General features: G+C 44.7%; 1 long non-coding RNA gene across 4 annotated transcripts in view; it reads left to right on the top strand.

The window, feature by feature from the left end:
- Positions 1 to 12,265, top strand: part of LOC140472385 (uncharacterized) — a 32,090-nt gene extending 19,825 nt beyond the window's left edge. For all 4 annotated transcript variants that reach the window (XR_011957603.1, XR_011957605.1, XR_011957606.1 and 1 more), the window contains 2 exons: positions 7,400 to 7,517; positions 11,494 to 12,265. This is a non-coding gene — a long non-coding RNA (uncharacterized lncRNA). The remainder of the gene's footprint in view (positions 1 to 7,399; positions 7,518 to 11,493) is intronic.
- Positions 12,266 to 12,616: the final 351 nt, after the last annotated feature.

Genomic DNA, 12,616 nt, shown 5'->3' with positions numbered 1-12,616 from the left:
GATTCCAGAAATACACTAAGGATAAACGAGTAAGCAGGCAGAGAATAGGGACCCTCAAAGATCAAGAAAAAGGTCCTATTTGTCCGAGATAAGTATATACCTGTCAGGCAGGGCGGAAGCTGTAGAGTGCAGGAGCTGTGGTTTACAAAGGAAATGGAATCTCTCTTCAAAAGGAAGAAGGCGGCTTATGTTAGGATGAGATGTGAAGCGTCTGTTAGGGCGCTTGAGGGTTACAAAATAGCCAGCAAAGTCCTAAAGAAAGAGCTCAGAAGTGCCAGGAGGACACATGAGAAATTGTTGGCGGATAGAAACAGGGTAAACCCTAAGGCTTTCTATAGGTATTTAAAGAATGACGAATAAGATTAGGGCCAATCAAGGATAGTAGTGGGGAGTTGTGTGTAGAGTCAGAGGAGATAGGGGAAGCACTAAATGAATATTTTTCAACAGTATTCCCTTTAGAAAATGACAATGTTGTTGAGATTACTGAGATACAGGCTACTAGACTAGGTGGGATTAAGGCTCATGAGGAAGAGGTATTAGAAATCTTGCAGAGTGTGAAAATAGATAAAACCCATTTGGCCCAGTGAACTTATCCCAGGATCCTCTGGGAAGCCAAGGTAGAGATTGCCGAGCCTTGGCATTGATCTTTAAATCATCATTGTCTACAGGAATAGTGCCAGAAGACTGGAGGATAGCACATGTGGTTCCCCTGTTCAAGAAGGGGAGTAGAGACAACCCTGGTAATTATAGACTAGTGAGCCTTACATCAGTTGTTGGTAAAGTGTTGGAAAAGGTTATAAGAGATATGATCCAGAAAAGAATAATTTGATTAGGGATAGTCAGCACGGTTTTGTGAAGGGTAGGTCGTGCCTCACAAACCTTATTGAGTTCTTTGAGAAGGTGACCAAACAGATAGGTGAGAGTAAACCGGTTGATGTGGTGTATATGGATTTCAGCAACGCGTTCGATAAGGTTCCCCACAGTAGACTATTGTACAAAATGCGGAAGGATGGGATTGTGGGAGATAAAGCAGTTTGGATCAGTAATTGGCTCGCTGAAAGCAGACAGTGGTGATTGATGGGAAACGTTCATCCTGGAGTCCAGTTGCCAGTAGTGTACCGCAAGGGTCGGCGTTGGGTCCACTGTTGTTCGTCATTTTCATAAACTACCTGGATGAGGGCGTAGAAGGATGGATTAGTAAATTTGCAGACAACACGAAGGTTGGTGGAGTTGTGGATAGTGACGAAGGATGTTGTACGTTACAGAGAGACTTAGATAAGCTGCAGAACTGGGCTGAGAGGTGGCAAATGGAGTTTAATGCGGACAAGTGTGAGGTGATTCACTTTGGTCAGAGTAACTGGAATGCAAAGTACTGGGCTAATGGTATGATTCTTGGTAGTGTAGATGAGCAGAGAGATCTCAGTGTCCAGGTACACATTTCCTTGAAAGTTGCCACCAGGTTGACGGGGTTGTTTAGAAGGCATACAGGGTTTTAGCTTTTATTAACAGGGGGATCGAAATCCGGAACCATGATGTTATGCTACAGCTGTACAAAACTCTAGTGAGGCTGCACTTAGAGTATTGTGTACAGTTCTGTTCCCCACATTATAAGGAGGATGTGGAAGCTTTGAAAGGGTGCAGAGGAGATTTACTAGGATGTTGCCTGGTATGGTGGGAAGGTCTTACAAGGAAAGGCTGAGGGACTTGAGGCTGTTTTCGTTAGAGAAGAAGGTTGATACGTTACTTAATAGAGACATACAAGATAATCAGATGGTTAGATAGGGTGGACAGGGAGAACCTTTTTCCAAGAATGGTGACGGCGAGCACGAGGAGATATAGCTTTAAATTGAGGGGTGATAGATATAGGACAGATGTCAGAGGTAATTTCTTTACTCAGAGAGTAGTCCGTGTATGGAATGCTTTGCCTGCAACGGTAGTAGATTCACCAACTTTAAGTACATTTAAGTCGTTATTGGACAAGCAAATGGACGTACATGGAATAGTGTTGGTTAAATGGGCTTCAGATTGGTATGACAGGTCGGCGCGACATTGAGGGCCGAAGAGCCTGTACTGTGTTTTAATGTTCTATGTTCTATGAGCAATATGCTGTAAGGATCGTTTCTGGGTCCACTGCTTTTCTTCATTTATGTAAATGTTTTCTATGTGAATATAGGAGGCATGGTCAGTGACTTTACATAGATACCAAAATTGGAGGTGCAGTGGACAGGGAAGAAGGTTACCTCAGATTACAATGGGACTTCAAACAAATGGGCTAAGGAGTGGCAGATGGAGTTTAATTCAGAAAAATGTGAGGTGCTCCATTTTGGAAAATCAAATCAGGGCAGGACTAATACACTTAATGGAAAGGTCCTGAGGAGCGTTGCTGAACAAAGATCTTGGAGTGCAGGTTCATAGTTCCTGAAAGTGGAGTCATAGATAGGCAGGGTAGTGAAGAAGGCGTTTAGTATCCTTGCCTTTACTGGTTAGTGGATTGAGTACACGAGTTGTGACGGCATTTTGTGGCTGTTCAGCACATTGATTCAGCCACTTCTGAAATTTTGTTTTCAGTCCTGTTTTCCCCGCTATCGGAATGATATTGTGAAACTTGAGAGGGTTCAGAAAAGATGTGCAAAGATGTTACTAGGGTTGAGGGTTTCAGCTATATAGGGATGGGCTGAATAGGCTGGGGCTGTTTGCCCTGGAGCATCGGATGCTGACAGATGACCTCAGTGGTTGATACAATTGTGAGGGACATGGATAGGGTGATCAACCAGGATCTTATTCACAGGTTAGGTGTGTCCAAATCTATGGGGCACAGGCTTAAGGAGTGAGGAAAACAATTTATAAGGGATCTGAGGGGCATTGTTTTCAAGCTGAACGTGCTATGTGTATGGAATGAGCTGCCAGAGAAAGTGTGGTGGCTGGAACAATTGCAACATTTAAAAGATTGGGTAAGTGATTAGGAAAGGTTTAGAAGGTTATGGGCCAAGTGTTGTCAAATGGGACGAGATTAATTTAGAATATCTGATCGGCATGGACAAGTTGGACCAAACGGTTGGTTTCTGTGATGTACATCTCGATAACACTGAAACATTAAAATAAGATACGTTTCTCTATGTGGAGAGTTAGCAGAAGGTCGGATAATTCTCCTTGGAACTCAGAAAGTTAAGCAGTGATTTCAACTAGGAGCAGATTTCTTACAGGCAAATGGGAGGTGAGTTGGGACAGACTGGCACCATCTCCAGAGAGAGAGAGTACAGCCCCAATGGGCTGAATAGCCCCCAGTCCCTCTACTCTGTGATACTGCCCCCTTTCACTGAATGTTGAAGCTCATGCCAGTGCAGAGCCATAGAGATATACAGCATGAAAACAGCCCTTTTGGTCAAACTAGTCCATGCTGACCAGATATCCGAACTTAATCTCGTCCCATTTGCCAACACTTGGCACACATCCCACTACACCCTTCCAATACATACACCCATCCAGATGCCAAATGGTCTAGTTTTACCAACTTCCACCACTTCCCCTGACAGAAGATTCCATACACACACCACCTGCTGTGAAAAAAGTTGACCCTCTGATCCCTTTTATATATTTCCCCTCGCACATTGAACCTATGCCCGCTAGTTCTGGACACCCCCACCCCAGGGCAAGGACCTTGTCTATTTATCCTATCCATGCCCCTCATGATTTGATAAACCTCTATAAGGTCACCCTTCAGCCTCCAATACTCCTGGGAGGAGCGCACAACTCGTGTCACAATGGGGCCGGTGAGATTGATGGCAGCTTCAGACCAATAGGAGAGTTGATGTGATCCTCCAGACAATGGGAGTGAATGAGGGGTGGGTCCAGTGGGCCAACATGTGACCATAAACTGTGCAGGTGCACTGTCACTATGGTGCGGGTGTACTCCGTGAGTGTGAAGGGAATGAGAGAGACAGCAGAGATTGGGAGAGAAATTGAGTTTGTATGGACTGGGAATGTTGATAAACACACGGTTTTAGGTGGCTAGACCTGAATTAGAAATTCCTGGTAAATTAGAACCAAAAGAGCTGCGGATGCTGTAAATCTCACAATAACCAAAAGGTACTGGAAAAGCTCAGCAGGTCTGGCAGCATCTGAGAAGAGAAATCAGAATTAACATTTTGGATTCGCTGAGCCTTCCTCAGAGCCGATGTGACTGAAAAGAAATGTCGCTTTTTATGCAGAAGGTAGGGGTTAAGGAGTACATGATAGGTGGGGATAGAGTCCAAAGAAAGAGATGGGAGCAGTTGGACAACGGAGTGGATAACGAACTGGCTGGGGGAGGGTGAATAGCTGTTTATGAGGACTGTTAGTGGCGAACCATAGGTAGTGTGTAATGGCATGCTCTATGATAACAAGGACTGGTGTGTGGGTTAAGAGGCTAGGGCGCTAGGACATTGGAGAGTTCAGGGCCTAAAATTATTGAATTTGATAGAGGTGTTCAGGATGTCCAAGTAGAAAATGAGGTGTTGTTCTTCCAGCTTGTGTTAAAGTGTGGCGCTGGAAAAGCACAGCAGGTCAGGCAGCTGACCTTCAGCACTTGATCACCCTGAAGCTCTACTTTCCAGGGACTGTACACTTGTTCTGAGCCCTTCAGAGGGATTGAAGGGGATAGGGAGAGAACAGGAACAGGGTTTTGTTGTAATCTACAAAATAACGGTCAACCTCCCCCTCTCGGTGTCTCCCCTCTGTCTCCCATCCCCCATCATGCCTCCTCCCCACCGCAGGGAAAAGATCTTGTGTATTTTCCCTATCCATGCCCCTACTGATTTGATAAACCTCTATAAGGTCACCCATCAGCATCTGACGCTCCAGGGAAAACAGTGTATTCATCCGCTCCCTTTGGTTCAAATCCTCCAACCCTAGCAACATGCTTGTAATACTTTGCTGACCCCTTTCAAGTTTCACAATATTGTTTTGATAGGAAAGAGATCAGAATTGCATGCAATATTCCAAGCATGACCTAACCAAGGCCCTGTACAGCCGCAATATGACTTCCCACCTCCTATACTCAGTGCTCTGACCAATAAAGGAAAATATACTAAACACCTTCTTAACTATCCTATCTACCTGTGATTCTGCATTTCAAGGAGCTATGAACCTGTACTCCAAAGTCTCTTTCTCAGCAGCAATCCCGAGGACCTTATCATTAAGTGTATTCACCCTGCTAATATTTGCTTTTCCAAAATGCAGCACCTCACATTTATCTAAATTAAACTCCATCTGCCAGTCCTCAGCACATTCAACCATCTGATCAAGATCCCATTATAATCTGAGGTAATCCTGTTCACTGTCCACTACACCTCCAATTTTGGGGTCATCTTACGAACATTACTTCCTATATTCACATCCAAATCATTTATATAAATTATGAACATTTCAGGATCCAGCACCGATACATTGTGACATCCCACTGGTCACAGGTCTCCAATCTGAAAAGCAACCTTCCACCACCACCCTCTGTCTTCTCCCTTTGAACAAGTTTTGTATCCAAATGGCTAGTTGTCTCTGTATTCCATGAGATCTAACCTTGCTAACCAGTCTCCCATGGGGAACCTTGTTGAATGCCTTACTGAAGTCCATGTAGATTATTTCTACCGCTTTGCCGTCATCAATCCTCTTTGTTGTTACTTCAAAAAAATTGAATCAAGTTCATGAGACGTGATTTCTCACACACAAAGCCGTTATTAATATCCCGGACTTAACTCTGTACATTGGGGTCTGCGTCACCCAGTTATGGGTGTTAATATTCTGGATAAATTTCACATACACCAGCTTTGTGTTGGTGACTGTGTACTGAGTCTTGTTAATAACACCAACACAGATGAGTTCCTTTTGAAAGGCAGTCCCTATATCCCGAACCCCCTTCCAGTTGCTCTGTCTCCTCCATTCCCACCGTAGACAGTAAGTGGGAGGAGCTCATGGAGTTTCCATGTGAGTGAGATTGAGAAAATCTTCCCTTCTTTCCACTAGCCCACCAAGAAATGGCGGTAGTGTCCTTACCTCTGGACCAAGAGAATCGGGTTCAGAGTTTGGTAACAGCGGCTTTGAAGAGGCTGATTGGAAATCATGCCCAAGCCACCAGGCCATACTGTCTCCCAGCTGTCCCTGCCTGAGTCTCCAAACAGAACCATCCTGTCGTTTCTCTCCTGTCAGGCTCTCCCATTGCTCAGTTTGTCCAGGATCCCCTCCTGCTGCTGCACTGCTCCTGTCCCTCACTGACCTGTCCATCCCCAAGTGTCCTCCACATTCATTCGTTGTTTACAATCCCATTGTTCCAGTCCTGCAGCCCCTCCCCCTCCACTCTATTGGGCACAGCTGCTGTCAATCACCCAGGCACCTGTGTGATCTGGAGCATGCTCTGTAGGAGGGGAGACCTGTGCACGGGCGCAGTGCTGGCCAATTGTTGGCGTATGTGCAGTATGGGTCAGTGCCAGTGAGGGAGGCTTTGGATGTGTGGGATTAATCTGTCATTGGCTGCTCCCTCCCTTCCTCCCTCTGAGAACAGGACCCAGTGGACTGGTCCCTGCCCTGGTATCGTGACAAGTGGTCGGCGTATCGGTGGGGGGAGCATTTTGCAGAAAGTTATCAGAACTCAGGTGAAGATTCAGGAATGTTATGGAAAGGAACAAATGTAGGCCTGCAATTAAAGTTCTAATTTGGTTCATTTTAGTTCAACCAGATGTGATTTGTCCAGTGTGTGCAGGATGGTTCTTATCAAATGGTTGGTGTGGAGGAAATAAATAAGAGGTTCCAGATTGGAAAAAAAAAATCAATGTTGGTCTGACTAGGAAACCTTGGGAGGTGGGGGGAGGATTCACCAACACCCAGGAGACTCCGAGTCAGATTCATTGATTTGATTAGATTAGACTTCCTGCAGTGTGGAAACATGCCCTTCGGCCCAGCCAGTCCACACCGACCCTCGGAAGTGTAGCCCACCCAGACCCATTTCCCTCTGACTAATGCACATAACACTATGGGCAATTTAGCCTAGCCGATTCACCTGACCAATGCATCTTTGGATTGTGGGAGAAAACCGGCGCACCCGGAGAAAACCCACGCAGACACGGAGAGAACATGCAAATTCCACACGGACGCTGTGAGGCAGCAGTGCCATCGTGCCACACCTTTGTTTTGGTCCTTAGTCTGCAGGCAGGAGCTAAGAAGCTGAATTCAACGAGAGGAGAGAGCATTAGAACTGGGTGTGGAGGAAAGGGGTGAGGAGATTGGTTTGGATTTCAGTTCACAGAAGGGAGAAATTGTGAGACTGAGAATTAAAGCTTTGGGGGAACAAAGAAACTACAATTTAATACTATAATTGTCTTATGAATTTCCATCCTGTGTTAATGGTGGTGACTTGTTTTCTCTGTTGTAGGGTACTGAAAGGGCAGATTTGTGAATGAGAAATTCAGATTGAACTTCATGTTCAGTTTTGACAGTTACTTAATCCGTGCCGATCTGAATATCATTGGCCTTTTCATGTGGAAAGAAAGGTGTGTATTCTGTCCGTGGGCGAATATTTCAAGTGTCAATGTGACTGGAAAAATTACTGAGACACAGCCAAGTCCATGTCAGCGTGGTGAATGTGGAGAGAGCTTTCATTTGTTTTTAAAAGTCTGAAAATACATGTCACATTTCCCAGGAATAATGAAGTTACAGATTTGTTTTGTATGAGGACAAGTTTTTAATTAACCATGCAACCAGAAAGACAGAAGGATACCTGCACCATGGAAAATACAATGAAAACGGGATTGTTGTAATGGGGTTAATTTTCGATCATGGCTTGTAATCCGTTGGCGATGTCACGTCTGTTCCAGCGCCGTGGGGAGACACTGGAAATGTGATGAATGCAGTGAAGATTTCGGTTATTCAACTGGATAAGGTGCAGAAGAAATGGGCTCAGGGGTCTGAGTTAGAGGGAGAGGTTGGACAAGCGAGGATTCTTTTTTGTTTAGAGCAGAGGAAACAGAGGGGAGATCTATTTCTGGCAGTGTATAATATTGTGACAGGCTTGGGTAAGGTGAATGCACTCAGTCTTTTTCCCAGGAAATCAAGGAGTAGAGGGCATCAGTTTAAGGTGAGAGGAGAAATTATGAAAGGGAACCTGAGGGGCAACTGTTTTACATAGAAGGTGGTATGTATATGGACTGAGCTGCCAGTGGAAGTGGTTGAGGTGGGTACATTAACAACATGTAAAAGACATTTGGACAAATACATGGATAGCAAAGGGTCAGATGCAGATGGGCCAAGTGCAGGGAAATGGGTTCGCGTGGATGGACATATTGGCCGGCATGGGCCAGATTGGGCCAAAGGGCCTGTCTCTGCTGTAGGACTCTGACTCCAAATATATTTTCTATTTCTCCCGCCACCTCTGGTAGTACCCTGGGATGTATTCCATCCTGGCAAAGAGACATGTCTACCTTTAGCTCCATTAGCTTACCCAGCTCTAACACTTTCGTGATAATGGTTGTTCCTTGGTCTTCACCTTCCTCAGTCTCCTTCTCAATTACTGGCATGTTCTTCGTATCCTCCACTGTGAAGACTGACTGTTGTGTGCTCATATTCCTGAACCCTGCTGGATAGGAATAACTGGGCACAGAACTCTGAGAGGTCTTCTTTGAGTCTTTATTGATGAAACCTGGCAGCTCTCTGGATAGTGTTCATGCAGAACACCTCCAGGCAGCATCAGGTAACTCCCCGCCTGTCCGATGTGCCGCTCCCATTCTTATACCTTTGTGGTTTGTGTTTTGAATGGACGCTGTCTCTCAATATTATCTCCATGGCAATGGCAGTTAAAAAAGTCGAGTTCAGCTCAGCACTTTGTGGTTAAACCACATACCCCTCCCTCACGGCCCTGTGGCTCAGTCAGGTATCTGACCGGCACTTCAGTTTCCGTGGGGCTGTCTATCAGGATTCTGATGTGGAAGAACTGGTGTTGGAGTGGGGTGGGCAAAGTTAAAAGCCACACATCACCAAGTTATAGTCCAACAGGTTTATTTGGAAGTACAAGCTTTTGGAGTGTGCTGAGATTTTGCACTTGATCAGGATTATCTCTATGGTAACAGTTAAGTGCTTCAACAATTACAGAGGCCATATGTTCCCCAAATAATAGGTTCCCCTCTAGCAGTGTAAACTGCTATTCCAGCCCTGGGGATAGCTACTCATCACTTTTCTCCCCCAATCCCATCCAGCTTTCTGTTGATCTTTAAAGTTTTTCTAATCTCCTAGTTTCTTCTTGGTCTTTGCCAATTTGAATGCTTTCTATTTCAGTTTGATAGACTCCCTTATTTCCTTATCCACCCACGGCAGATTATTCCATTTCCTACAGTCCTCCCTTTTCACTGATATATAATTTTGCTGAGCAGTTTGAAAGATTATTTGATATTCCCGCACTGTCCGTCAACTGTCCCACCCTAAAGTCTTTGTTTCCAGTCTACATTAGCCAACTCCTGCCTCATCCTATTGTAGTCTCCTTTGTTTAAACACAGGATCTTGGGATTGGATTTAATCTTCCCGCTTTCCAACTGTATTCTAAATTCAACCAGATTTATCACAAGTCTTTTATCAGATTACGAGGTGAGGCCATGTTACCTGGATGTTTTGGTTTTCATTGTCAGAGACCTTGGCTTTGTAATAAAGTACAGGATAGATGTTCAAAACAGAGTATTCTGGACGGTGTGAATGTACTGAACAGTCTAAAACCATAAATCACTGTCTCCCCTCAGTTTACATGATCTGGAGATGCCGGTGTTGGACTGGGGTGTACAAAGTTAAAAATCTCACAACACCGGGTTATAGTCCCTCAGGTTTAATTGGAAGCACACTGGATTTCGGAGCGTTGCTCCTTCATCATGATCCAATTAAATAAGTTGGACTATAACCGGTCTAACTCACCTCAGTTTAAAATTGAAAAATCATTTTCTCCCACATGCTTCCTTACTTTCGAAGTTTGAAACGCTAATCCACCTGACTATCCTGCTTTTTCCAAAAATCTCCTTTGGTGAAGGTGGTGAGTTTTGGATTCAGCTTTTCCGTTATTACCGCAAGAAGATAAGCACTGGGCACAGGAGAGGCAATGCAGCTCCACCATTTAATACCATGCTGATTGAGCTCACCTCGGTCTCAGCTGGATTTTCCTGCCTGCTCTCTCTTACCCTTCAATTCATTGCAAATTCAACATCTGTATTTCTTCAGTAAATTTGCTCATTGTCCTAGCATCTACCGCATTTTGAATAGGGAATTCCACAGATACACAGCACATTGAGATAGGTACATTCTTCTATATGAGAATGGAATAGGAGCCCTACCGTGCAGAAATAGGGTAATCGTCCATGGAGTCCACACCAACCCTATCATGAGCATCCCATTCACACTCACCCATTCCCTGTATTTCCCATGGTTAATGGCTTAACCTGCACAGGTATGGGCACTGGGAATTTCGCATAGCCAATCCACTTTACCTGCACATCTTTGGACTGTGGGATGAAACTCGAGCACCCAGAGGAAACCTGCAGTGACGCAGGGAGCACGTGTAAACTCCACACAGTTGCCTAAGGCTGGAACCAAATCCAGGTCTCTGACGCTGTGAGTCAGCAATGCTAACCATTGAGTCACCTCTGCTTAAAATCTCCTGCTCCTATTATTCTCGCCACACCCCAGTTGGCTGAATCTATATTCCTTACATCAGAAAATCAGGTTGTGGAAGCAGATGTTTCAATAAAACCCAGTGACAATCCAAATGTTATGTGTGTCTGAATAGGGATCAGATACACAACACCCTCCAGTCTACACTTTTCGTTGACTTTCCAGAGACAGGGCTCCAATGGCGTCATGGGGACTACAACTCCCACAATCCCTGAGGCAGGGACCACACGTGTGTGGGGAAACACGGCACTGTACATGTACAAAATGTGTGCGGGTTTTGGAGCATGTGCTTTGGGTAAATATGCTTTACGGAAAGTTTTTCACACTGTGATTGGCTGGAGGAGGAACGTATTTACTCATAGTATTGATCTGTTGGGGGAGGGGGTCAAAGTATCACTACATCCATGTAGGACCACTCTCCATCCCCAATTCATTGTAATGGTCGGAATCAACTAATGGGGAACGAAGAAGGATCTGATCCATTCTCCCAGATTGAAGGTTCCTCTTCTGTCCAGGATCTGCCACCTCCCTTTCTTTCCTTTTGTTTCATTCTGCTGTTACATTATTCACTTGCAGCAACTGAAGGGAAAGGAAGTGAACCCAGAAAGGGTGCAGAGTCTAACCAGGGACGGGAAGTGGTGGCATGGATCTGTTTATCAGTTACTCCATGGGAATGGGGAGGGTGTACATTAGGGGGTAGCAGAGTCAGAATGGTGGGAGAGAGTAAGTGGGCTGGAGGGTTACAGCTTTGAGGGAAGAAAGGGAAAAAGAGTAAGTAGAATTGTCTGCTCTGAATTTCTAACATGTACATATTCCTTTATACAGGGTGCTAGATGGTGAAGATTTGCAGACTGAAATCTCAAAGTCATGTGCAGATCATGATTAAGTTAACCAGCATTTGAAGAAGCAAAGACAGAGAATCACTCAGCCAAAATCCTGCAACACTCTCATCGCAGCATTTTCGATCTCTCTGCACCAAATGGACTGTGAATTGTACAAGACAGCAGCTCCCCACCATCTTCTCAAGGGTAACTAGAGATGGGGAATAAATGCTGGCTGAGACCGTGATGCCCATATCCTGGAAATGGTTTCTATCTCTAGTTGCTGAACCCCAATTGATGTTCCTGCAGGATGATGAGGGACGCTGAGTGCATCCTCCAGGAGGTAGCACCATCACATTACCCCTGCCTACAACCACACAGTAACACAGCAACATCACTGGAACAAAAGGCAGTGAAGCCAAAGGAGGACTTAGATATAGTTCTTCAAGGTAAAGTCATGAAAAGGGATTGGAACACAGCAGGAGACTGAGCTGGATGGTCAGCTGTTTCCCATTGAATGGTGGAGCAGGATTGAAAGGCTGAATGGTCTGCTCCTGCTGCTATCCCCCAGGTCTGTATATAGTCATGGAGCCTGGGCAGGAAGGAGTTCGCAGGGATTCTCCAGGAGATTGCACTTCCACAACAGTTTTCAGTGAGGGATGGTTTGATGGATTTTATTTAACATTTATCTTTAACAAAAGGTTTGTAAATTTTGGTTTTAAAATGTTGTAAAAGTTATTTTGCACAGCAAATAAAATTAAAGAAAATAACGTAAACTGTCTGAATATAACAGTTTTAAAACTTTCAACCCTTGTAAAACAAAATCCTGTCTATTCCTGGACACAATCACTTTCCAGCTACTCAAACTCCAGGGAAATATTCCCTCCCTGTCTGAACCTTTGGTTTGATTTAACTGCTTTTCAGTTCTCGTTCTGTTAGCTGTGAAGCATTCTTTTTCCCCATTTCTCCGACCCAGAAATGTGAGCACAGCAATCTACCCACCATCAAAATCATCAGTACGCCATTTTGCTTTTGGTTAACATATAATCACCAGCAGTGCAAATGTGAGGACTGCAGATGCTGGAAACAAGAGCCTAGATTAGAGGGATGCTGGAAAAGGCCTTTTG

Source organism: Chiloscyllium punctatum, unplaced genomic scaffold (assembly GCF_047496795.1).
Source record: "Chiloscyllium punctatum isolate Juve2018m unplaced genomic scaffold, sChiPun1.3 scaffold_307, whole genome shotgun sequence".
NCBI classification, from domain to species: Eukaryota; Metazoa; Chordata; class Chondrichthyes; order Orectolobiformes; family Hemiscylliidae; genus Chiloscyllium; species Chiloscyllium punctatum.
Note: the sequence above shows the minus strand (reverse complement) of the source record. Positions and strands in the feature narration are given on the sequence as shown.